Raw genomic sequence first — 2813 nt, 5'->3', positions numbered from 1 at the left:
CGAATCGTCTTTTATTGGAGAGATACACACCCCTAATATTTTATCACACCATCAGGCCCCTGAAACAAACTCAGAAAAGTTGCAGATAAACATTTAGGAAATAAAATAAATGAGTTCTTGAGAGCACAGCAGACAGTACAGTATCCAAGCTCTCTTCTGCACTATTGGACAGATCTGAGCTTTGGAAGAAACTGTATAAACCCCTTTTTGAGTCTTTAAGAACCTCTGTTATTGGCCCCCATCACAGCGGTCAAGATGCTCTGCAGTAATCCTGCAGCCGGTGGAAATTCATTATTGCTACGGGACACTTACGTAGGACATTCACTTACTCCCTATGTCAGTCTGCCTTCCAGATATTTGTGTGTATTCATATTTAGGAGATGGAGAGTGTAAAAAGGTTGAGAAACAACACTTGCAGAATTTAATTTAGTTTAGTCAAAAAAATTCACCTAGAGTCACCAGCAACACTCTTCACTGTGGTGCGACATAAATTGTTTTTGTTGTTGTGCTACCTTCACAGTGACCGTACCCAACACTCAAATGCAATGAGCTGCTCCGGCTCAGAATGCCTGCCAAGTAAATTAACTGCTATTGTTAATCTTTGTTGTCACAGACGGCCTGCTAATTATAAAAATGTGAATCTGAATGCAAAATTATGCTAACATAATTTTCTCTTTTGTTTTGGATTCTGGTATTTTGTGTCAACACTATGACCAGTTCACAGCTGTCCATACACACATAGACACACAAATTGATTTATGAATAACACATGACTTCTGCATATTTATTCTAATAACCAGTCTCTATTATCTTATTAGCCACATTCCAAAAAATATTGACGTGTATTTATTCTTAACACTTACTGTCTCAGTCATTTGCTTTGTTATTCAGTACATAGTAATACAGGCATACATTCACACACAGGGTGAAAAATACAAACATAGAAAATTATATTTGCAAGCAAGAAGAACAAGGCAGCAATAGCCGGCAGCAGCTATTAATATTAAATGTCTGCATTGATTTCCACAGGTGAATACACACACTCATATTTACAGTAAATTCATCTCAGGCACTCTGAATAAACAGTGTACTAGTTTACCCCTTAAGCAACCAAAAGTAAGGGTGCAGTTATTTCATATTCTCACTGCAGACTGAATTCAGTATGAATCCTGACCTTTACATGTTTGCCAACACTGAGCTCCAGTCCAATTAATTATATTTTCTGAACACTTATAACATTTGACACAGGATAGAGGAGAAATATTTCTAAATAATGAAAAAGTTTTCCTTTTTTTCATATCATTTCACAAAATGGGTATCAGAACATGGAATAGTTCTCAAATCCCCAAGTCCAGTTCACCACTTTTCCTTCCTTGGACCAGTTTTGATAGGTACTGACCACTGCAGACCCAGGACACCCCACAAGAGCTGCAGTTTTGGAGATGCTCTGACATAGTAGTCTAGCCATCGAAATTTGGCAAATGAAAACAATGATCATTTATTCTTGAAGAAAGATTACATTTTTTTGTTTTTTTTAGAAATGTGGATAGCCTGTGGCATGTAGCATATACTCGACTGCCCTTATAGTTGAAATGAATGAAAGAAATGTACAAAGTGAGTAAAAGTTGGCACATCTTGCAGATTGTGATTAGGCAGCAACTATTTAAAGCTGAAATCCTTATCTTTCAAAATGATCTCGCTGTTGAACTTCAGAAAGCACTATGAAGCAGCCAGTGTCACTTTCATGTCATCTCAGCATCGTCATTCACTGTTAATGTGCCAGATTTTGCATTCACCACCATGTAATGCGGTACAAGAATGATGTATAGATCCTATGTTATAATAACAATCACTATAGTTTATTTATTGTTTCTATGGCATTTGATTGAACCCATGTGCTACCAAAGAGAGAGATTTCACAAAGTAAGCTGACTTTGAATTTTTTTCTCCAAATACAGGTCAATCTGTCCTTGAACTTTGCTGAACTTGCACTGCTGGTGAGTCATGTAAGCCTGTGGGAACAGGAGACAGACTTGACCCAGCCACAACCCTCCTCTTCTTCCTCTCTTCCACCATCCGTCCCTTCCTATTTTTCTTTATCACTTTGTCTCCTCTCGACATGTGGTATTAGTCCCAACCTCCCCCTCTCTTTGCACTCTCTACGGTCACGTCCTTCTCCTCGTCCACTTTCTCCTTTTCATTCTTCCTAAAAATATTTCCCCTTTTTCGTACTAAAACAGAAGAAGGTTGACAGTAATGACATGCAGCAGGGTTGTGAACAGGTTTTGATCTGGTTAAGCGGGGACAGAGGCACAAACAGAAAGGCTGAATCCAAATGTCCAAACTTGCCCACACTTGCAGATTTAATGTGTTCCCAGGAAGTCTGTGGGTACTTCCTCAGTCCACAATTCATGAAGTCTATAAAGGTAAATTACATGTAGTAGATGTGATGATATACAGGATAATTTTAATAGTAATAATAATATGTACCATACATTTGAATACAGCATCCGTAATGATGTTTATATGTAGATATCAAAACAAACCGAGTCTCAAAATGACCCCAAACCACAAAACTATAACTGTGATAGAAACAGAGGACAGTAGGACTCCAGTCTGCCCAGCAGGAGAGGCGCTTCATTGTGTACTGGGATTTCATAATGAAACTATGAGCATTATGTGTGGAAGGCATCAAAATGTGAGGTAAAAAAATTTACTAGTATAGGCTGATAATGATTGGTAGACAGGTAATATGAAAATGAAACTTAAGAGTGCAAAGCAAATGGGCAAGCAGAAAAGAGCATGTTGAGTAG

This window comes from Morone saxatilis, unplaced genomic scaffold, assembly GCF_004916995.1.
Source record: "Morone saxatilis isolate NCDOM2014 unplaced genomic scaffold, NCSU_SB_2.0 Contig21, whole genome shotgun sequence".
NCBI classification, from domain to species: Eukaryota; Metazoa; Chordata; class Actinopteri; family Moronidae; genus Morone; species Morone saxatilis.
Note: the sequence above shows the minus strand (reverse complement) of the source record.